This window comes from Hyaena hyaena, unplaced genomic scaffold, assembly GCF_003009895.1.
Source record: "Hyaena hyaena isolate Hyena2069 unplaced genomic scaffold, ASM300989v1 scaffold_528, whole genome shotgun sequence".
NCBI classification, from domain to species: domain Eukaryota; kingdom Metazoa; phylum Chordata; class Mammalia; order Carnivora; family Hyaenidae; genus Hyaena; species Hyaena hyaena.
The window spans coordinates 659,640-684,694 of record NW_024081158.1 but is presented as its reverse complement, the minus strand read 5'-3'; positions in this window follow the sequence as shown (position 1 = coordinate 684,694).

The window sequence follows — 25,055 nt, the reverse complement described above, 5'->3', positions numbered from 1 at the left end:
TAATGAAGTGCTTATTTTCTGCTTAGGTTTCCTCGGGAAGAAGTTCTTTGTAACACCTATTCATTCAAGGAGGCAGAAGCATGTCTAGAAAATATACCGTTCTACATGTTTGTGAATCTCTCTCTCTCTCTCTTTGTCTTTCTGCCTCTTAGTCTCTCTCACAAGCATGTGCATGCTCACACCCACACATATACACACACATTCATGCACAGCACTGACTAGGCACCTGTAGCTGGTTAAAGAACCACTGGCAGAACCTAGCACCTGCGTTCACCTATCCCAAGCACACCTCCCTCACACAGCGTTCTTCCTGCTCCCACACACCACGGAGGGAAAAAGGGGAGACTCCCCTCCTTCTGCTGCTCTGTTTCTCTGTCTTGGAGACAACTAAGCAAAAACCTGTCTCTGCCATTGGAGTATTCCATTGCTTTTCTCCCCACACCATGGCTGCACTTGGATCTATCTGAGCTTCATGATGAGCTGAGTTCACTTTATTCAAGCCCAGTTCAGCCTCTTTTTAGGATGGGATTGAAATCCCGAACTCTGGATCTATTTCCATATTCTGCCCCACTTACCGTGATTTACATGGTGGACCACATGGGCTGCTTTCCTGTCTTTTGTGAGAAAACACCCAGAACCCCATTTATCTTTTTTCCCTTGAAGGATTCTGATTTATTACCCAGAATGAGTTCTCAAGATGACATCAGCCAGTCCATGGGAGCTGAGTGCCCATATTCTCCAGTGGGCAGATGAAATAGTGTTCTAAGGACAAGTATTTCTCTGTCCTTGGGCAAATCACTTCTGCTCACTGTAAGTAAAATGGCAGTGATCATATCTGCTCCAAAGGTGGAGAGATAGAGTTCTCTCCCTGAAAGGTAGTATTTTCCACCAGGGGTTTCATCCTTGTACCTCTTTCAGCCTGAAGAGAGCATCCTATCTGAGAGCAGGCCCCAGTGCTGTGGAATTTGCATTGCAGAATTTCACTTCCAGTCCTTGGGAGTAAGAGGGGCTTTGGGTCCTGCTGGGGAAACAGGGAAGAGGTCAGCCCCCAGTCAACTGAGTAAAGGACAGAGAGTGTTCCAATCTCCATGAATGGTCTGTCGTGTCCTCTCAGCCAAGAACCTAATGGCTGCAGGATGAGACCTGAGCTACCTGAGAGGTGTGGTTGGGGAGGGAATGGTACCCCCAGGAACTGATGTAGTCATCCTTAGGACAAATTGAGGACGTCTTTCATCCAGAATGGTTTCTCTGTTTGGTTTTTTGCCCTGAGAACAGTACGTGTAAGGGTCACAAATCCTGTGTGGAAGGGGCTCTCTAACAACAATTAAACTGGAAGTCCATAGATGCTGCTGGCTGAGCAGTGTCTCTTCTCTGCCTGCCAGAGAATGCAAGCCCTGTCTGACTTCCTGTGAAGCTAGTCAGGGCAGGACATCTTTTCTCCGGACCCTCTTCCCTGCAGCGGCCACAGCAGTAAATCTTCAGAGAGGCCTCATTAGGCAAGTTCCTTTTTCAACTCCCGCCACCCTCCAGACTTCTCTAAACCACCACTGCCATTCTAGCATGTTATTATTTTTCCTCCTAAGCTTGCATTTTCCTCAATCCTGGCACCTAGGCCTCCCCACACTGCTCTCACTTTCTTTAACGGACTCTTCTTTGGCTGGAATCTTTCCAAAGGGTGTGTTCGGGCAATCAAAAACTTCCCTTTTTGTTTTATCGCATCACTGAACATACCAGATAAGGCCCAGCTAAGGGAGGGAGAGAGTGAAAAAGGGAGGGGTCTGGCTGGTTTGGGCTGGGGGGCTTGGTTGTGGGAGGGGGCAGGTGAAGGAAGCACAGGAAGAAAGCAGAGGAAATCTTCATATCATCTCCTAGGACCATGTAGGGATAGCAAACAAACACATGAGTATCTGGTGTGGCCTCTCCCCAACCCCAGCTGCCTCTCAGCAGGCTGCACACTCACATTCAAACCTGCAGCAAATGACCACAACTTGGAAAGAGCATATAGAACAAATCAGATATAAGATACAGTAAGACACAGACACCAGGGCATTAAATAGTTAATTTTTAGCAAACCCAAAATTGCATTTCCATCATGTGCAAGCAGTCAGCTGCTATTGTAGGTCACCGAGATACAACGCATTATTTCTGCAGTTTGTGGAAAACATTAGGCAGCTGTAATAAAGTCAATGGTATTTCCTTCCTCACTGAAACATGACTTCAGTAAATCCCTGTTTAAATTTTTTTCCCTTTCTAAACATTTCTCTCCATCTGCACGATAAGTCAATAAAAGAAATTAAAAGTTAAAATGCCTAATGAAATTTTATCAGGCATGAAATGGCATTTAAACCAGAGTTGCCACCCGGCTTAGATGCATGAAAGCTGACCCGAACTTGAGGGGTTTATGAAAAGCAGGGGGAGGGTAACAGCAAGTTTCAGTGGCCTTTATGTATTGCAGCCACTGAAAAAGAAAATCATTCCAAAGAGGCATTCCATGAAACCGAGACTCTTGGAGCAGTTGAGATTTTTACAGGAGGCACATCATTTCTGTAAGCCTCCGTATGCTTTCAGGCCACCATTCTTTTTTCCTTATTCACTTCTCTGCACAGACATGCTTATTCTGAAATCAGTCTTCACTTGTGTATCTCTGTCATGATCCCAGGAATAGTGGCAGGAAGAAAGACTGAAAATTTTTGTAAGAAAAAGAAACAGATGGGAAGGGTAGAGACTTAATCCTTAATCTTTCTTAGAGAAGAGCATTGGGATGTGTCATGTAGGCACAGAAAGAGTTTTAAATCAGTGGGCACAGTGGGAAAAAAAAGTCTTTTGTCCTTGTATAAGATTGTGTATTTTAATAATTCCATATCACCCCATACTTAGCTCCTAATAGACATCTCATTTCCACAGGAGTCTGGAAAGAAAAGGAGACATTCAATGGATGTGTGGATAGTCCCCAGACTTAACAATTTAAAACATTAAACTTCTTTAAAAGCAAAGCCCAGAGTCCTCCTTCATGCAGAACACCCACTGAAGTCAAGGGGCATTATGTCTAATAAGGGACAGCAGTGTCAGACTCTAAATGGAGAGCATATTCAGAACTTTCCAGAAACGTCCTATAGCTGGTAGCCAGAGGGCTGTGTTTCAAAGAGGTTGGCTTTACTGATTGCCTTGGTAGAAGAAAGCTGTTGTCCAGGCTGCAGAGCAGGGAGAGGCACTCTGTCCATTTCCGATGGCTCTGAAAATCAGCCTGGAATAGTGGTTTTCTCACACTGTGTTCCATTCAACTGCACCTGAAACGCCAGCTGTCGGAGTGCTGAGCCTAAGCAACGTGGACAAGAATCCTTGCCTCTGTCATATGCGGGCATTCAGGTAGATAGGGAAGTATGCTTGTAAGCTGCAGGCAACATCACAGCACCACCATAGTTATGAATGCATCTTACCAGCACTCGCCTCAACAAAATTAAAATTCCCTCAATTCAGACAAGATGACACAATTTTCAAATACTTGGACAGCTATCAGTGTCTCCCAAGGTTTTTAAACATCAAAGAAAGCTGGGTCTGCAAGTCCAGAAAGAATATGTTCACTTTCGCTAAAAAAAAAAAAAAAAAAATCCTGACTTTCTGTAATAACAAAACAATTGGCCTTAATTTTCAAATTTTTGCCTTCACAGTCTAACCCCAGATATCCTGTAGTATTAGAGATTCAGTGACACTGAAACACACAAAACACTTTCAGCAGGGGACCTGGTAATATTGGGAGGGACAGCTGACTCAGAGAAAAATAATTATGAATTCTATGCAACAGGTAAGCACAGTTCCAAGGATGAGAAGCATTTGAGATTTGTGGATATGCACATCTCCCACGCTTAACAACCCATCCACTAAACCCCAAATCAGACTATTACCCATCTGCACCAGACCAGATATAAGCAGAATGCCTGGGTTATTGCCTGCTGCTGGAGAGAAATATAAGAGACAGAAAGACAGGTCTGACATAGGGAAATTCATGGGAAATGCTCTTTGAATGGATGCATGAAACCAACTGTGAGGCAACAGGAGCATCAGAAACAAAACCAAGCCAGACAAATGGAGGAAACAAAAGGGTAATGTTCAGATGTATGTGCTGTGGAGAAGACTGAGGCCCACAAATCTGCCATCTCTGTCACACCTGCCATAGGTAGAAACCCCAGTAGTGACCTCTGGGCAAAGCCAGGTCTTATGGACCAGAGCTTGCATAATATTGGGGCCTTCTTTAAGGAACAATTAAAAAAAAAATTTAATTTTTTTAATGTTTATGTATTTTTGAGAGAGACAGGGACAGAGAGTGAGCAGGGGACAAGCAGAGAGAGAGAGAGAATCCAAAGCAAGCTCCAGGCTCAGAGCTGTCAGCACAGGGTCTGATGTGGGGCTTGAACTCACAAACCATGAGATCATAACCTGAATCAAAGTTGGACAATTAACCAACTGAGCCACCCAAGCACCCCCCTCCCCTCAAAAAAACTTTTAAATAACAAGTGCAAAATTATGTACTGATGTGAAGATTTATTTAAAAAGGGAAGGGCCCTGAGGTTTAAGCTTCATTAGTTTACCAATACATCCACTACTGGTAACAGTACGTTTTTCCTAAACATGAATGCTGCATGGATACAGTTTGAGTCAGTTGTGCAATGCCAAGACTAATGACAGGCTATATCTTTGCTGAAGGAGGTCTGTTACAGTTTTACAAAGATTCATGTCCTGTTAACATTTCCATGTCATAAGGTTAACTCTTCATTGTGTCTTTGCAACTGACAGGGTGGGCACTTAATCTTGAATTTGAGTCCCAGCAGATACCACAGCCTCAGGATTATTTTGATTAGAGGACATGCAGATTTGGGCTGTTGACGGCTAGGTCAGATCCCCTTTGCATACAAAGGGATCATTCAAGGTTTTGCAGTGGAGTCTTTGGTGAGATTCTGTATTCTTCCGTGTTCTCCCTCCATGTAATCTTTTCCCCAGGGATCACAGTATGCTCTGTGTCAGTAAAGCAAGTCAATTCAAAATCAGAGTCAACTTCATGCAATTTTGGGGATCTAAACTAGTCATTTTAAGCATCAAGTTAGTATAGTTTAGAAGAGGATGTGAATACAAAACCAACCTAATAACCACTGAAGGGAGAAATATTATAGATACCATTAGAAATAACTGGTTCTTCATAGATGAAGACTCCAAATGTCATTAAAAAGGATAAAAAAACTAATGGAAATAATTTTAAAGAATGACTTCCAAATCAGTTATGTTATTTCATGATAGAAACCATCTAATTTTATTAGTCTTAATTTTATTATTTATCTCAGATGAAATCTGTGGGATGTGGGGTCCCATATCCTTCTCTACACTCAGACCAACTGTGTTTTACTGGTTGATGCCAGGAGGGAAATACAGCTAATTGCTTCTCTTTTTTAAAATGTTTATTTATTTTTGAGAGACAATGCATGGGCAGGAGAGGGGCAGAAGGAGAGACAGAGGATCCGAAGCAGGCTCTGTGCTGACAGCAGAGAATCTGATGTGGGACTCAAACTTGTAAACCCTGAGATCATGACCTGAGCTGAAGTTGGATGCTTAACCCACTGAGCCACCCAGGTGCTGCTTCTAAATCATGACATTCTACTTTCTTTTCTTGACTCAATGGCATTAGCAGTTAAAGAATCCACTACCATTCAACCTAACAGCAGTAGGAAAATCTTGATGCTGCAACTGCCTTTGATATGAATATTCTAAATAGCATTTTGTTCACTAAAAAGTGGCAACTAAGCTTTTATTTTTTGAGGAAAATTAGACTGATGGTGCCTCTAGTCCCCGGAGAGGGGATTTGAGCTGGGTCGGCACAGGTGGAACACCTAACAGCCTTCTACATAAAGCTAGTTGCCTGGAAGTTTAGCCCCTAAAGCTGGTGTGGCCAGTGGTCATAACAATGCTATCAGAATAACTGTCTCTTCCAAAAGGAATCGGGACATCATTCCAGGGTGATGTAACACATATCCCACATTGCAGAAAGAATTATAAACTTGTCAAAGTTGCTATGGCTACTGCCTATCAATACATGCAAAGTCTATGTTTTTTTCATTAATTCAACTAACATTTATTTAGGGATTAGTTTATATTAGACACAGATATGTAGAGAACTCTTGAGGAACTTAAAATACATATTATATGTATATATCCATGCCTTTACCTCTCACATATTTAACATTTAACACACAGATATGCACCAGACTTTCCTGCACGCATGCATGCACGCGCGCACACACACACACACACACACACACACACACACACACACACACGGTTATTTCCAGAGATTTTAACTATCTATGACAAAGCCAAGAACGTTTGAGTCACTTGGGGAAGGAAAACATGTCACAAAGTTTAATGAAAAGAAATCATGAACTCATCAGAGAAGCCTCCGGGCCCCACACAGAACCCATGTGCTCCTGCTTCTCTCACAGTTCCAGCAAGATCCATTATCTCATTTCTAATACAGCGGTTTGCAAATAAAAGGCCAATACTAACAGGATGGGAGGGAAGCTAATAAATACACACAGGAAGTAAAAAGTACAGCCATTTTGTATGAGGACACACAACACTACATCTCCAACAGTGCCTGAGTTACCAAGGGAGATTAAATTTGTTCAGCAGATTCCATTATGAGTACAAGGAAGTGTACAATTCATTTTAGAAAAAAATGTTTTTAAGCTGGTACTTTATTACATTTCTTCAATAATATTGCTACACAAATGAGCTGCTATTATGCTGACATTTGTCACTCACTATGAAACTCCTATTTATCAAGTTTTGTCTGTCAGTAGTTTGGAGAGAAAAAAATACAGATACGAAAATAATTATAGAGTAGTAAGTGTAATGTTATATACACTTCTTCCACTCTGAAAATGCTCTAGTAAAAGAAGTTTCTGTCCAAAAAAATCCCTTTGGTGACAGAGGAGAGGGTCCCTGCGTTTGAAAGACAAGGCTAGGGCTCTTTCTTCAGCATAAATCCCCTTGATTTGTGACATAATAGTTTGCATGACTAATGTTTTTGATTTCTCATTTCCATGGACTGAATTGGTGAAAGTGAGTCTACTTTCCCTAGAATTCCCAAGACTTAAAAGTGAGCTCTTTGCCGTTTCAAATGCCACCTGAACAACCTGTTTTTTTCAAAGCTTCTGAAGTGAGGTGCCAGGCTCCCAGACATCAGGAAACCATGGGAGAGCAAGATAACTTGACAGTCTGAAAAGTGGAGCTGTTCAGCAGTGCCGCCCACTTGCCTCCCATGGTGCAGGAGACCTGGTATTTGTGACCTTCATGACAAATTACACACATCATGGACATGAAGCGATTCATTTAAGGGGTTCATTTGCAAGGGAACATGAAAGCAAGAACTTACAATGAAGGCTTAATAGCAACTGATGTAAATTATTATAAGATGCAAAGGGATGCTTCCAGAGTATGTACAAGTGTTCAGAGTACTTATGTGAGAAAAAGTTCCCCTCTTGGTTTTTCCAAATTTGACAACTCTATGAAGAGTGTAGTGAAAGCTAGAGGTTGTCCACCATCTGATTTCAAGATTTAGGATAAAGCTATTGTAATTAAAACAATGTGATACTTGCATAAGGATAAACAGAAGAGAGTTTATCGACACATATATAGCTGGTTAATTTTTTTTAAATTTTTTAATGTTTATTTTATTTTTGAGACAGAGAGAGAAAGAGATTGAGTGGGGAAGGGGCAGAGAGAGAGAGAACCACAGAATCCAAAGCAGGCTCCAGGCTCTGAGCCCACAGCACAGAGCCTGATATGGGGCTTGAACCCATGGACCGCGAGATCATGACCTGAGCCGAAGTTGGCCACTCAACTGACTGAGCCACCCAGGCGCCCCTAAATTAACATTTTAAAAAGAAGAAAAAAAGAAAATGCCCTGAATTCTACCATATTTCTGAATCAAATCCCATCGAAGGAAACAAATGGGGACAATATGTTAATAAGGTTTTGGAAGAAAGGAACCTGAGAATTGAGAAGAAAGATGGTAGCTGGTACCAGATTGGAACTTCACAATTTACAATAGAAAAGTCCGGTATGGTAGTGGTACTTGTCATCCACCAAATCTTTAGTGAACTGTCCATTTCTAGTTAATGGGCTACATAATTTAACCCATTACTTAATTTAACCCACCAAACACTTAGTCCTCCTTCAACGTGGGAGTAGAGGAAAATGAAGGTTACCACTATAGTTTAGGCATGTGTTGATTATAAGAATAAAACAACTTGCTGCTTTAAATTATTTTGGGAATTAAATAAGATATTGAAGTATCTTGTACAAGCCCAGACACTCAATATATGTTAATTAGATTTTTATTTCCTTTAGAAAAAGGAGAAAATGTTGATGTTCCCGAGTAGCATGGGGATGACATGTTATGCCAAACATAATTCTAGTCTGACAGACCGAAATCACATCCCTCTGTGTGGCTGTATGACTATGAGCAAGTTACTTAAACTTACCCCCCCCCCACCTACCCTTGGAGTCTTCAAAATAAGGATACTTTAAGATTTTGTGAAGATTGATTATGATAATAGCAAGAAGGCACTGTGATCACTGTGCCTAGACTATAATAGCTACTTTTATAATTACCACTTATTAAACCGTACATACACATTTTACATATTTTTCTATGTATTTGGTATACTTCACAATAAAAATTGCTTAAGCAAAATTTTTAGATTGGAGGCAGACTGGTGAGGGTCTTGAATGCCAAAATGTAGAGTTTGGATACTAACTTTTATCCTATAGTAATAGGGGAACCATTGCTATCTGCATAGTGTTTGGGGTCCTGAGTCCAGGAACCCTTTCTAAGTTCCCTTAAAAACTACCTGGAAAATGTTGTAGCATATGATTTCTGTAGGGTCAGGCACACATTAACCAACACAGGATGAACTGACCTGCCTCCTCTAAGCATCTTCTCCTGCCTCTGCTCCAGTCTTGACAGAGAAGAAAATTAGAAGTTACAGTCCTTCCCATTGACCTACTTTGTAGTGTATGAGAAATAAACAAGCATCAGACACAACCAGGAATAATTCCTACCCCATCACTTATGCCTCATCCAAATCAATCAACCCTTTCTGAGGTCTATACAATAGGGATAATATCAGAGTAAGATCTTAGAATTAATATTCTAGAGACTACCTGTTATAGGAGATGCTCAATATCTGTATTTTTATTTTCAAGTTCATTAGAACATGACCCTTAAGTTTTATCAGTTATAAGCCCCTAGAGTGCTCTTTCTGACACCTGTCATAAAAGTCTTGTGACTAAGTTTCAGAAGACTGTCCAAAATTGAGGGCCAGTCATTTAGACCAACTTTGTCTAGAAAAATGTTTTACCAAAATATCTTAGACAGTTGACACATGAGTGAGTCATATTTTTTTAAATACTTATTTATTTTTAAGAGACAAGGTGCTAGTGGGGAAGGGGCAGAGATGGAGAGAGAGAGAGACACGGAATCCAAAGCAGGCTCCAGGCTCTCAGCTGTCAGCACAGAGCCTGATGTGGGGTTCAAACCCACCAACCGTGAGATCATAACCTGAGCTGAAGTCAGATGTTTAACCAACCAAGTTCACCCAGGCACCCCAAGTGAGGCATATTCTTACTCAGCCTTCCATTTGACACCATGTAAGCTGTAGTCCTAAGGTTCATGAATTTCCTTGCTCATGCCTTTAGAACCTGCAGATGGATGTTATCTGCTCCTTCTGTTTGGTCTACTTCAAGAGCTTTTAATCTTTTTATAACCAGTTCTGTTGGCTGTTATCTGGGTTCCTTGTAATGCCTTGTCTATTGTGCTGTTTAACAGCTCTCCACCCCCTTTCCTAGCAATTAGAAGGGCAATATAATTACTAAAGAAAGTGCTAGAGTCTTCTATCAGATAAGCTCCTTAATTGGACCTGTACATCCTTTGCTGTGTGTGTGTGTGTGTGTGTGTGTGTGTGTGTGTGTGTGTGTGTTGTATGTGTGTGTGTAAAATACCACCTGAAGGTTTTTCTTAAAGTCGGATTCTTACACAGTTTCCTGGGCTAAACACCAGATTAGGGCCAAAAGCACCCTTCTGTCAATAATGCCCCCTCTTCCTTTCTCCATGAGTGGAAAGACAGCTATTATTTTCTACAACCTGGAGAAATTAATCCAACTTATTATTTTAGTTTCACAGCTCTGTCTTTATGTAATCTTACCACTCTTTTTATTCTGGTGTCTTCATCTGTGTGGCTTCATAGACACTGAAATCTCCAACTCCATACCAAATCACGGGATAATGTAGGATACTGGAAAAAGTGATGGACTTTGGGTCAAGAGAGTTTAAGTTTCATCCAGACTCTGCCCCTAACTATGTGACCTTGCCAAGACAGTTAACTACTTTGGCATTCAAATTCTGTACTTATAAAATACCTAGGAAATACATACTCCCTTCAGGTTTATGCTCTGTACATTCTCACCTCTGAAATACCCATCTCACACTTATGGGTTTTCCCATTCATTTCCAATCACCCACCAGAGAACTGCTTTTACCTTATTTCCGTATTTGACTCTTAATTTTTGCCAAATTTCTACTCATAAACTCTTTTGGCTCGCTCCAAATGAGTTATAGCTCAGCTTAAACTTCACATAAAGCACCTCATAAATGTTTCTCAATATTCGATATGATTCACTAACCTAGCTATAGTTGTATCTATTAACTATTCTCTGTAATTTAAAAAACTGAGTCAAATTTTTAAAAAATAAATAAAAATGTTCTATAAATTTAAAAACTATAATTCATAATTTAAAACTGAAATTGTATATTGATCAACTTGTGAAATTATCAACAATATTTTTTCTTAAAAACAAAACAAAAAAAAAAGAAGTGGTGGGGCACCTGGGCGGCTTAGTTAGTTAAGTGTCCAACTTCAGCTCAGGTCATGATCTCACGGTCTGTGAGTTCGAGCCCCACATCAGACTCTGTGCTGACAGCTCAGAGCCTGGAGCCTGCTTTGGATTCTGTGTCTCCCTCTCTCTCTGCCCCTCCCCCCTCTCAAAAATAAACATTAAAAAATTTTTTAAAAGGAAGTGGAGTGATGGAGGCGGATTAGCTGTAAACTAGGTTTGTTACCCTCATTCTACGCAGGATAATTAAGAGACCAATAACCAGATGTATTATGTTCATAGAAAGGCAAATGGTAAATTCCAAATGTGAATTTGAAGACTCCCTCAATCTTTCTTGGGACTTCAGGGTTCTTTTCTCTTCAGAATCCAAGTTTCTTCCTGGTTGCCATTTGGAGAAGAGCTGAGTACAGCAATAGAGCTCAATACTCCAGGAAACTCCCCTAGGGTCTCGGTAGGAGCCTTAAGATAGGAGGTACCTACAACTCAATTTCAAATCCTTGCATTATCAGATACCTCCAGCCAGGGTGAGGACCAGCTAACCACAGTGATATGCAAAAAGCGGCCACAAATTTTATTGACCACAAGCTACACCTAGCTGGAATAACAGCCTTATTCCCCCCATCTCATGGTTATTCTAGGGGAAACAAAAAGGAAGTGTATCTTCAAAGGTGAACCTGTGTTAAAATTGAGAAGAGGCCAACTGTGTCATTGGTGGTGTTTTCCTTTGAATATAAGTGTATATCACAACTTTATCACTGTAAACTCCAGAAGACATGCTGCAGAAGCTACTTCTTGCTCTGGTTGATCTCCTCTCCAGTCCCTCTTTCTTGGCTAGATTCAAGCTCCCACATCTCATCCAGACCACCTGTAGTGCTTGAGTAGTCATCCTGTCTTCAGCCTCACCTTGCCTGCAGGGTCAAAGTGCTCTTCCTAAAAACTATAATTCGACTGAGATTTTTCCTATAGAAAGTTCTTCACTTGCTCCCAGTCACTCTCAGGATACAGTTGATGGTCTTCATCATTACCTACCCCAAATCCTCCATAATCCTAACCCTTCATACTTGTCTCAGTCTACGTTCTTCTTCTCCCTCTTGCACATTAAACTCCATCAGTGTTGAACTTTTTATGTATCTCTGAACAGAAACTACTACTTCAAACTTCTAGAGTACCCTCTTCTTAGATTCTCACCCTCTTATCTACTTGATAATTCACATTCAACTCTTCTGATAGATGGATAGATAATGCAACCTCCAAAACCCAATTCATAAAAAGTTAGTGGGAAAAATAGTATTTCATTGTTATTTGTAATTACAAAACTTCTTAATATGAATAACATTCAAGATTTATGTTTATCAGCACTTAACATTTATTTGAATAACTTAATTCTTAACTTTTATCTTTTTCTATTTTCATATATTTTTAAAAGCAGTACATATGATATTTCTCTATAAAGCGGATCCATTTGTTCATTATGTATGAAGGACAAAACTTTCTTCTTCCAACTTACTGATTGTCTTTTAATATCCTATTTTAGGGAATAGTTTTATTTCGCTGTGAAGAATTTACCTGTAGTTAAATTATAACAAAGTTCTATTGCTGATGTTAGCTGCTTTAAATTCTTGATTATAATAGTAATAAAGAAATTATTTTCTAAGTTTTAAAAAATTGATACATTGTACTTAACAAGAACAATAACAAAACCCAGTTTATAAGTCACAGCCTCCAACACAGAGTAAGAGTTCTGTAAACAGTTGCTGAGTGTATTAACGCACAGAAAACCAGAATCTAAGTGGTGAAGTTACAGCCTTTCTATTTTTAAGTCTCATCTTTCTTCTGACTTCAGTGGCTTCAGAGGTATCAAATAAAAATACAAAAAAAGTATCTAAGCAAGGACCATTTTACTCCCAGTTCTTAATCTCTCTCAGAAAATGCCTGTCCCATCTGGAAGAGACCTGAGAAAATCAACCAAACCTGACTTTTTTTCCATTCTGGAAGAACACAAGGAAGGGCTATTTTAATCTAATGTGGGCTGGTCAGTCAAATTGTATGGACATTTTACTTGTTCTTTTTATTACACTTGGTCCAGAACTCCTAAAGCCATCAGTTACCAGTACCTGCCCCCAGACCTGCCATGATAGTCTGACTTCTTGAGCATTTACATAGTTAATTGTGGGTTAACTTGGCCAAAATTTTTTTTTAATTTTATTATTATTTTTTAAATGTTTTATTTATTCTTAAGGGAGAGAGGAAGAGAGAAAGAGAGAGAGAGAGACAGAGCACGAGTGGGGGTGGGGCAGAGTGAGAGGGGGACTCCGAATCAGAAGAGGTTCCAGGCTCTGAGCTGTCAGCACAGAGCACTTGGCCCGAATTTTTAGGGCCATTTCCATCCCAAACACTACTAGGACATGAGTCCTGCATTAGGTGATGACTGGTGTCCAGACTAGGGAGGAAGGGAGGTTCAGTAGTAGTCTCTGGCCTCAGTTTTCCTCATGTGATAGATTGCTTAAGGTCCTGAATTGTATTTCCCCAATACCTTTTATATAATGTGGGAGATTACCTTTTCTAGAGAAAATTTAACATTAAAGATATTCCAAATAATACCAAACAATATAGAAAACATTTTGGGTTCCATCTTAAAGATGACAAAAAAACATAATAATTATGTAATCACCAGATAGGTATTGAACACTTCTTTGGGGATAGAGTAGATCTGGAGATATATAAAGCATAGATACTTGTAATAGGTCATAGCAAATAGGTATAAAAGATTAAAAGATGAGAATAAAAAGGCTAAAACTTTCAAAGTATACTAGCTTAAGAGTCCAAAGTTAAAAAGGCAACTCAAAAGGATGTAATATAATCGGGTTCTTGTTTCTTTTGAGAGAGATCAAGAGAGAGAGCAAGCAGGGGAGAGGGGCAGAGTAAGAGAGAGAATCCCAAGCAGCCTCCATGCTCAGCACAGAGCCCAACATGGGGCTCAATCCCACCACCCTGGGATCATAACCTGAACTGAAATCAAGAGTTGGGCCCTCAACCAACTGAGCCACCCAGGCACCCCCATAATATAATAGTCTTAAGAATCACCTTTTTATGAGAAGTGCCTTCACCAATGATTTACAGCAACATGGCATGCCACATTATGTGGATCTGACCCAAATTCTTATCTCCAGCCCCAGCCTTTCCCCTGAACTCCAGACTCCCTGATGAATTGAGTCTGTACTCCACCAAATGCTGCTTTCTCCACTTGGGAGCATCTTAGGTTTCTCAAACTTGACATACTCCAAAAGGAAACCCCAAATCCACATCCTAAAACTTGTTCCTCTAGTTATCTTCTTCATCTCAGTTAATGGCTACTATCGTTTTCAGTGTTCCAAAAAACGAAGCAAAACTCTTGACTCTGTATCCTCTTTCTAATATCCAGTCCACCACCAAATCCTGTATAACTGTGTTTAAAGTATATCCACACCTCTCTCTACCTCCATCATTATCATCCTGGTCCAAATTACATCATCTTTTTCTTGAACATTGCAGTCTACTCTTGACTGATATTCTTGCTTCTGCCCTTGCCTCTTATAGTCTGTTCTTAACCCAATAATAAAAGTGATTGCTTTAAAATATAAGTCAGGTTGGGTGCCTGGGTGGCTCAGTCAGTTAAAGATCTGACTTCGGCTCTGGTCATGATCTCATGGTTTTTGGGTTCAGGCCCTCTGTTGGGATCTGTGCTGACATCTTGGAGCCTGGACCCTGCTTCAGATTCTGTCTCCCTCCTCTCTCTGCCACTCCCCTGGTCTGTCTGTCTGTCTGTTTGCCTCTCTCTCTCTCTCTCTTTTTCTCAAAAATAAACATTAAAAAATAAAATATAAACCAGATCATATCACTCCTCCACTCTGAACCCTCTTGTGGTTTTCTCTGTCACCCAAGGTAATATCCAATGTCCACAGCCTACTTTGACCCCCACTACCTCTTGAACCTATTTTGCTCCTTCTCTGCTTTATGAAGAACTAGTGCAATCTTAATATGTTACCACTTTCTAGAATATAGTCTTTCAACTAAGACTAACCATATAGCATACAGTTGCATATCAGAACAAGAAACACATGTCTACTGAAATTAACACTCCTAGTATAGGAGGATACATAGTTGTATCTTGTATTATCCAATAATGTACATCCTGCCAAATCAAACTTAACAGGGACCTTCAGAGCTAGATGAGAAGAACTCACCAAACTGTACTATAGCTTTTTGGGGGGATAGGGACAGTGTCGTCTACTACTTTACACACACACACACACACACACACACATCTTTTGTGTGTGTGATGGGAGCTTATAAAATCAAATCGGTTAGCAATTTTGAAGTATGTAATACAGTATTGTCTATAATCAGTATGCTATGTGTTAGATCTTCAAAATGTATTCATCTTTTAATTGCAAGTTTGATTCTTTCAACAACATCCTCCCAGTTCCCCCAGTCCTTGTTAACCACCATTCTATTCTGTTTTGACAAATTTGACTTTTCTACAAGTTCTACATACAAGTAATAACATACGATATTTGTCTTTCTTTGACAGACTTATCCCGTTAAGCATAATGCCCTAAAGTTCCATCCATGTTTTTGCTAATGGTAAGATTTTCTTTTTTCTCATGGCTGAATAAAGTTCAATTGTATATATACCACATCTTCTTTATCCATTCATCCACTGACAGACATTTAAGTTGTCTCCATATCTTGACCATTGTGAATAATGTTGCAGTAAACACAGGAGAGCAGATTTCTTTTCAATATCCTATTTTGATTTATTTTGAATATACACCCAGGAATGGGAGTACTGGATCATATGGTAGTTGCATTTTTAATTTTTTGACCAACCTCAATAATATTCTCCATAGTGGCTTAACAAAACTGCATTCCCATCAGCAGTGCACAAAGATTTCCTTTTCTCCACAGCCTCACCAACACTTGTTATCTCCTCTTTTTGATGATATCCATTTTAACAGGTGTGAGGTGATATGTCATTGTGGTTTTGATTTGCATTTCCCTGGTAATTAGTAATATTGAACATTCTTTCATGTATGTGTTGAACATTTGGATGTGGATGTCTTCTTTGGAAAAATATCTACTAAGGTCCTCTGCCCATTTTTAATTAGATATTTGTTTTGTTGTTGCTGTGTGTTGTTGTATGAGTTCTTTATATATTTTGGGCATTGACCCTTTACCCAGTATGTAGTTTGCAAATATTTTCTCCAGCTCTGTAGGTTACCTTTTAATTTTACTTGTTTTTTTTCTGTACAGAAGCTTTTTAGCTTAATGTAGTCCATTTGTTGATTTTTGTTTAGATGACTTGTACTTTTGATATCATTTCCAAAAACTTTACCAAAACCAATGTCAAGGAGTTCCTTCCCTATGTTTTCTTCTAGGAGTTTTACATACTAGGTCTTTCTTACACTTAAGTCTTTAATCTATTTCAAGTTAATTTTTATGAGTGGTATTAAGATAGGGGTACATACTTTTCCTTATATTATCTTCCTTTTCTATAATCCTTCCTTCCTCCTTCCCTCCTTCGTTCTCTCCCTCTCTCCCACTCTTTTTCTTTTTCTTGTTCTTCTTGTTTTTCTTCTTTTGTTTATAGGGTTTTCTTTTTGTCTTTAAATCAAAACCGTATGTGTGTGGGGGGGGTGGGCTTTGTAAAGGGGTTTTCCAGTATTTACTTTATGAAAACATTTTTTTAAGTTTTCTCTAACTTTTAATGAAAGCCAAATGTTAGAAATAGTAATTAAAATGTTTACATTGAAGTAGATTGCTAGACCTGCAGTGTAGCCAAGCCTGGCAGCTTTTGATAAATTAGAATGAACCACACAGGCTGGTCTTTTTTTTTTTTTGCTAAAATGCCACAGTGTCCAGAAAGCAAATCTACCCCACACACCACCACTGTTTCAGATCAGATGAACTGAGCAAAGAAAATGCCTCCTAACAGGACAAAATGCCCACTGTATCAAAAGAAGTTGGAAGATGTTCGCAGTGGGAGGGACGGCTTTGGAGAACATGTAGGTTGGGATTTTGATGTAAAGTTTGATCTTTGGGCTTCTACCAAACTGCCCTTTGTTTGGGGAAGCATCATTCTAGGTCATTCAAGTGACTTTCACTATACCTTGATCAGTTTAGGTTCCACTGACGTATTTCAGAAAATAAAAAAGAAAGGGAGAAAAGGAACTTTTTCTACCTCATTCTCCCTAAATGCTCTTATGTAAAAAGCATTCCCAGACCCCCAAAAGAAACTTGTTTCACATTCTCCTGAATGAACAAATCTTCTGCAGTCTGGAAGCATAGCATTTTGAAAAGTTTTCACACTTTTTGGTGGCATAAATGTCTGGCAAGATATCCATAGAGGCCTTTGTAATGAAATGAAGGAATTGCCAGTGAGCAAATCTTGCTGATTGCCTAACATATTTAAATCAGTTCTTCTGATCAAGCAATAAATCATTTCACATTTCCTCAGGATTTGCAATATATTTGAAAATTCTCATGCAGGTCTGTGGTGCTTAACACTGGCCACACAGAGAGATTATCTTGAGAGTTTTTAAAAAATATTGTTGCCTATGTTCCACCTAGAGACTTGGAAAAACTGGACATCAGTATTTAATGAAAACATTCACACACACCCTTCCACTAATTCTAATAGATAGCTGGGCTAAGAATCACTGGCTGTTGAGGAATTTCTGATTTTTAGAACTCAGTGTTTTCATTGTTATGGGATTTTCTTTATTGTAGCCCACCAACTAAAGCATCTCACTTGGCCACATAACTTTTGTTTTGTATGGTAGGGTCAGAAACTTGAGACTCTTGTTTTTCAAGTGATCTTTAGGTATACATGTCATTACTGTGTCTGTGGAATGTCCTAAGTTTCTCTAGTGGTAGCCAGGTTCTTCAAAAGAAAGATCTATAACTTGATTGTTTTGGAAATATTCAGTAAGTCCAGGTGTTAAAATAAAAATAGTTCTCAAGGCCATGTTTAGCACCTTAAATATCTATCATTAGTTGCATTTAAAAAAAAAAAAAAGCACACACACAAATGGCCAAAGATGCATTCCGAGATATTAGAGAGCTTCTTTTTTTAAGGAAAGACAATAAGAAAAGCACAGGTTTTAGTTTGGTTTTCATAAATATGTGTGTGTGCGTGCGTACGTGTGTGTGATTTAGATTTTCTTTAAAAGAAAAAAAAAGCTGTATCAGCAACATCCACGCTTTTATAAACATGAAAAAATATATAGCCTTATGAAAGTAAGAGTCATACAAATACATTGTGTGTTAATGCTGCTTCCATTACATTTGTGGCAGATTAATTATATAAACCCTGCCAGTATGTTAATGCTTAAGCAAAACAGAAAATTGTTCTTTCCCCCACCAAAATCATAATCCTTTTCAAATTCCATTTGAAAAGCTATAAAAGAAGAATTTTGAAGGCAAATTTTTTAATGAAATAAAAGAATATTTTTTTCTTGTAAGACTGCCACTAAACAGGAAACTCAGTCAAGTTCTTATTCCCTTGTCTATGCATATTTATTTCTGCGCAATAAATAAACTGTTTTGGGGGTGCCTGGGTGGCTCGGTCAGTTAAGCGTCCAACTTCTGCTCAGGTCATGATCTCTCAGTTCGTGGGTTCGAGTCCCGCGTTGGGCTCTGTGCTGACAGCTAGCTCAGAGCCTAAAGCCTGCTTCAGATTCTGTGTCTCCCTCTCTCTCTGCTCACGCTGTCTCTGTCTCTCTCTGTCTCTCTGTCTCTTTCTCTCAGAAATAAATAAAACATTAAAAATTTTAAATAAATAAATAAACTGTTTTGTGCCAATCCCCAGAATAGAAATCTCCCAGCACTGAGTGGCTTTTTGCTAAGTGAGGAATATGTCACACGAAGAGCAATTTTTTACAGTAAAATGAGTATGTTCTCTCTTAGTTTATCTTGTTTACTGTCTCCTATGTGTCCAAATGCAAAAGAGCTCTGAGATCAGTTATAATCTGGGGTCAGTTCTTCTCTAGCAGTCCAGAAGAAAGACATTTTCCATTGATTTACCAAGAAATTGGCAGTGTATTATCAACACACCAAGTTTCCATTACATGATAATAAGAGAAAAGGAAATCATGAATGAGGTGAGGCAGTGCCAGAGATAGAAAAGGAAAGGTGACAGTTGTCAGGGCAATCAGGAAGTCTTCTCTGACATTAGCTTTAATTATATACTCAAGGGTGTTTTTATCTGTTTGCCATGAGAGTTGTTCTTTACACTCATGACACGAAGGATAGCCACCCCCTACACATCATCTTCCACTGTTGATCTTGTAACTCTTATTAAAACTCAAGTCCAGTGCCATACCTTACCACGAGGTCGGTTTAGAAAATGCTGCTTTAACTATATAATGAAAACTTCCATGTTACAGTATCCAGTCACCATCCCACAGTGAAAAAGCAAACCCTGAAACCAGAAAGACAGGTTCAATTTTGTTTTCACAAGTAAGTATCTGTATGACTTTGAACAAATCATTTTATCTTAAGGACTTCACATTCCTTATCTGTAAAATAGAGACAATGATGCCCACTTTGTAGAGATAATATGTCCTTTTCAGGATTAAGAGTAGTATATGCAAACTGCCTAATACATAACTGATACTCAATAAATGGTCTCTACTATTTTTTTGTAACCACTTTAAAGTAAACCTGGTGAATGGCTTATAGAAAGTATTCAACAAAACTAATTAGTTGTTTCTTATTTTAATGTTTATTTATAAGACAGAGAGGGAGTGAGGGAGAGAGAGAGAGAGTGAGTGTGTGTGTGTGTGTGCGCGCGCGCGCCCACTCACAAGCAGGGGAGCGGCAGAGAGAGAGGACAGAGGATCCAAAGCAAGCTCTGTGTTGACAGCGGAGAGGCCAGTACTGAGCTCAAACTCATGAACCATGAGATCATGACCTGAGCTGAAGTCAGACACTCTTCTGAATGAGCCATGACCTAGGTACCCTCACTAATTAATTGTTTCTTAAATACCTGTGTTTAAAATATTCATCCTTTTTGAGTCTACCATTTAAATCTAAGTTAAATTTATGAGTAACTGACAAGATAAACCATTTTTTTAAAAAAACTCAAATCACGTAAATGTACAAAACATACAGCGGGAAGCACAATATAACATGAGCTCTGATGAAATTGAGTTTATGTGGCAGAGCTTGAAAATCAGCAAAAAGGTGCGGTGCTTAGGTGGCTCAGTCAGTTAAGCATTTGACTCCTGGTTTCAGCTCTGGTCATGATCTCACAGTTCGTGGATTTGAGCCCCATGATGGGCTCTTCACTATCAGCCTGGAGCCTGCTTGGGATTCTCTTTTCCTCCCTGGCTCAGGTTCGCGCTCTCTCTCTCTCTCAAAATAAATAAACTTAAAAAAAAAAGAAAAAGAAAAAATCAGCAAAAAGAAGTGAATTTCTGACTTGCTTTTCTCCTCCCAGCTGTCCCAATTAACTGTGACATTAGATGAGGAACAAGCAGTCACCAAAACCAACAAGCAGGCAATAGCTTCAACTTGTATCTAAAAAAGCCACATGAGGGAGGTGCCCACAGGTGGCTGAAAGAGTAATCATGATGACCAGACAGACAAAGAGAAGAGAGGGAGAGAAATTTAGGGAACAGGGAGAAGGGGAACTGACTGAAGCAGCTAATAGGTACCCTTCTCATTCTGGATGCCCATTTAAAAATTTTTGTTATGGTAAAATAAAGCACAGCAAGCAAAACTCACACAAACTCATAGGTTAGTGAATTATTATAAGGTGAGCACCCTGTAACCACCACCCAGGTCAAGAAATAGAACTTTGGTAACATCCCTGAAACACTTCGCTCCATTCCAAACTTTCCGTGGCTTCTCTCTTCCCAGATGTAAGCACCAACCTGACTAACGTCTTAACCGTTCCCCTGTTTATTCAGTTTTTATTACCCAAGAATGTACTTCAAACACTCTAGTTAAGACTTGCTCTTTTTAAAAAGTGGTATCTCTTTTAAGTCACTTTTCTTCTAGAGGTTCCCTCTCTATCCATGTCCTGTCTTTGCAGTTTATCTGCTGAAGAGCCCAGGACATTTGACCTGTAAATACTCCCACAGTCTGAGTTTTGCTGATTGCACGCTCATGATATAGTTCAACATTTCCTCTGTCCCCCTGTATTTCCTGCAAATTATCGGCTGGATCCAGAGGCTTGAATCAGGCTCAGGTTCCATAGCTTTGGCAAGTCCATAGGTGGTGATGTAGTCTTTCATTGGGAGGCACGTGATCTAGCTCTTTATGTGATGTTAGTAGCCTTTAATGCTTGATTCCTAGATACATTAATTGATTAGGGATTGAAAGATGGTGATAAACTAATTTTATAATTTCTTTTACATTTACATGGCTGGAATACTTATATAAAGAGATACTGCTTTTGTCTACTTTAGATTACTCAGTAATATTCATACAAAAAAGACAGAATATTGTTTGATTCTTTCCTCTTATTTTTACCAGTGTTCAAAGTAATTAATTGATTCTTTATCATCATTTGAAGGTGACTGATGAGAGGTTTTGTTGATATCACTATGAACTCATGAATTTAAACACATTTGATGTTCAGCTGTTTTTATTGGACTGCTCCCCATATGTACCAAAAACACCACTTTGCTAACACCTAGTTTTATGAAGCTGTCCATTACATTTGTGCTAAATAAAATGAAAACACACCCAAATACTGGGAAACATAAAATATTACAAATTCACTCTAAGCCAATCACTTTACTCTCTAAAAAATATACATAATTTTCGACTTTACCAAAGTAAATAAATAAGTCCATTATTAATTAATTAATTAATCAATCTTAGAGCCTGGGAGTCATGGAAAAAGAAATATGAGCCATTCAACCAGTAGAGGGAGTACAAGTTAACTGACAAATCCAGTCTCCCAAACTCTGCTTTCCTATTGGTGAAGTCACTGATAATGTTTTGGAGAGGAGGAAGATACCAGGAACAAGACGGGACATATCTGTGCTTTTCTGTTGTCTATTGGATGCAAAGATACAACACGGATTCTTAATAAAGGGAAAATACAACAGTAAGGGGGAAAATGGATTCCCCTGAATTTCATCAGAGACTTCTTTGCTCAGAATTCAATACATCATTGTCCATAGAATGATTGATAACTGTCTCGGTGGATAAGAAAGAAGGAAGATATGATTACATCACTATTTGTAAACTTAAAAAAACAGAGGCATCCAGAGGTGATATGAATTGTCTATAGGCACATCATTTCAGAAGTAGAGGCAAAATTAATATAAATCATCCAAGTCACATCTCACCTTTTCACATGGGACAATGATAACTATTTTAAAGGGAAAAGAGGTTACAAAAGTATTTTGCAGTTTTTTTACTTGCCTTTGCTAATAATGATCCAGTCAAGAAAGAATAAGAGCTCAAGAATATAGAACCACCCGAGCACTCCCTGATTTCTTTGCAAATTTTCCTCTGGGGTTGGTGCTTTAATTTCTAATCAGTCTGAGTCAATAACGTATGGTTGTCAGTGCCATTGTTGACTCTCACAATTTCTTGTCTCAATCCCATAGTTCCTAAAGCTTGGGGCTTGGGGTCACTGGCAGGGGTTTTGATTTGGGGCTTTCTATGTTTACATAATAGGGCAAGTCAATATCTCTCCTGTATCAGTGAATTCTGGACTAAACTGATCTATCAAGCATTGTAGACAAATGAAGACCTTTAGGGGTGGAAAGAAGGGTCTCTGGAAGTCTCCTCTGCTTTTACATGTCATTAAATCCACAGACTCCCACTTGCTCCCCACAGAGGTCTGAATGCAGCTGAATAAAAAGGAAGAAAAGTCTCATGAGAAGAATGGAATGCTCTTACAATATTTTTAGGCTGCAATGTATACTGAATTCCATTCACACGGTCCTGCAGGAGGTTTGGCCCATCTTCACAGAGCATGCCACGACTCCTGCTTATTGCAACAGATATGTACATTTCTCAAGGACTGACAATAATTAAAGAAAAAACAAACTGGGAGGTTCTTTGCATAGGACTGTTGAGGCAGGCTTTCCTTTTTTCTTTTGTTGATGCCTGTTCTATAAAAAGGATGATAAACTGCTGTTGGAAAGTTCAAATTTTTCTCCAACTTGTTGGACTCCTCTAATTGTGTACCTAATTCCAACCGATTTTGGAAATAACAGGGCTGCTTCTAACTTTACAAGACGTTAATAAAAAGACCAAGAGGTTTTTGAAAAATCTACAGTTATTTTTAAAGAAATAAAATTAATATGGAAATAATTTTTTTATGGAAAAACTGAGAAGTTTTCCTTGGAGACACAAGTTGTATAAATCAGGACTTCTTGATGGTGGCCGCAAATGGATGAGTTCAGTTCTTGTTTTCATTGAACTCAAAGGGTGCAGGTTTCTACTTGCATGTTCATTTGCTTTTATTCTGTGAATCTAATCTGTCTATCCCACATCAACAGATGGAAGACACTCCTGAAGTCTGTTCCTTCCCAGCCCAGGAGACTTCAACCTAGAGGCAAGACTTTAATGACTTCCAAGTAGTTCCAAAACACCAAAGTCTGTGCTAAGCTCCTTTAGGTGTGTGAAATACTGAGTTAATGAAGGCAAGGTCATTGATTCAGATATACCTACGATGACTCTGCTAATCTTGTCCTCCTTGGTGTCAAATAAACCCATTATTACCAAACATATCTATTCCCCACTGCCATTATAAATCCATTACTCACTAAGAGGAGAGGGTAGGTAGATATGGATGGAGGCAGACTGTACTAAACTTGTCTCAGCTATTTCATAGCTGTGTGTGCTTACATAGATTTCTTCGAGCTTCTATTTCCTCACCATAAAATAGGAATAATAACAGTAACTACCTCACAGGGTTGTTGTAGGGATTTAATAGATTATTACTGTTATGTGTTTAACACAATGGTGAGTACATAAAAATGCTCAATAAGTGTTATTTTAATTTCAGTTTGATGCTGTTGGTATTGTTGTTGTTATTATTATTTCTGTTGGACATTTTAAAGCACAAATTCCATGGTGCTAACTGCACTTAAGTGTGTGTTATAACTTCAGTTCCTTTGGCGTTGGTACATATTGACTTTAAAACTCAGATCCACAAGGCACATAGAATCTAGAGAAGCCAACACACCTCATGAAAGCACAAAAGAGGCAGTAAGCCTCTACTTTCAGAGCCATTTCATATATCACACACTTAAATCAGTTAACACAGCTGACCAACAAGTAACTCATTGGTGCTCACTGTGAGTTTTCAATTTGCTGAGGATGTGTTCTAGTGATGAATCTTAAACAGATGTTCAGTAATGAAGGGTGTGGGTATAATTATAGACATGAAAAATATGGCCTCCTAAAAAATCCAGAGTGCAATCATTTGTCTATTTTTACTTTTTGGAAGAAAATAAGAAATGAATTAAAAGAGTTTTCTGTTTTTTCATTTTTCCTCTTTTTAAAATAAAACACATCATTAGTTCTACACTACAGAAGTCAAACAAAAGAGTGAATAATTCCTGATGGTTTAGGGAAATATCAGTATCTATTTGAGATCATCCGCATGCCAATTTCAAGTGCACATCTATACAACTTAAATGTAGTCAATAATTGTTCACTCCTCTTGAGCTTGGGTGTGTAGCCTAAGAAGTATACCTTTAAGATAGATGGAAAAAGAAAATGTGCCAAGTACTTGTTTATACTTTACTAGATGCAATGACAAAAAGAGAACAGTCATAAATAATATTAAAAACACCAATTTCTAGGGACACCTGGGTGGCTCAGTTGGTTAAGCATCTGACTCTTGGTTTCAGCTCAGATCATGATATCACAGTTGTGAGATTGAGCCTTGTGTTTTGCTCTCTGCTGGGCATGGAACCTCTTAAAATTCTCTCTCTCCCTCTTCCTCCGCCCCTCCCCAGCTCTCTCTCATTCTCAAAAAACAAAAACAAACAAAAAACAGTTTCTAGACAACTCCTCTAAGTGATTCTTATTCAGTAAGAGTGGTGTAGGACTCAGGTATACCTGTTTTCAACATCTATTCTGGTGATTCTTATGAT